This window comes from Sinocyclocheilus grahami, unplaced genomic scaffold (assembly GCF_001515645.1).
Source record: "Sinocyclocheilus grahami isolate Dianchi unplaced genomic scaffold, SAMN03320097.WGS_v1.1 scaffold2884.1, whole genome shotgun sequence".
NCBI lineage: Eukaryota > Metazoa > Chordata > Actinopteri > Cypriniformes > Cyprinidae > Sinocyclocheilus > Sinocyclocheilus grahami.
Window position 1 is genome coordinate 31037 of NW_015508059.1, and position 210 is coordinate 31246.

A 210-nucleotide genomic window follows, 5' to 3' on the forward strand; every position below is an offset into this window, starting at 1 on the left:
TGTGTGTGTGAGAGAGTGTGTGTGTGTGTGAGACAGAGAGAGAGAGAAAGAGAGTGTGTATATATGTGTGTGTGTGTGTAACTAAACTAAAAAATAAAATGTCTAATAAAACTGAGGTGCTTCCCGCTAGGCCCCGCTGCACTCAATAGTACTCTTACAAGTAGGTTAGGTGTGTGTGAGAGAGTGAGTGTGTGTGTGTGTGTGTGTGTG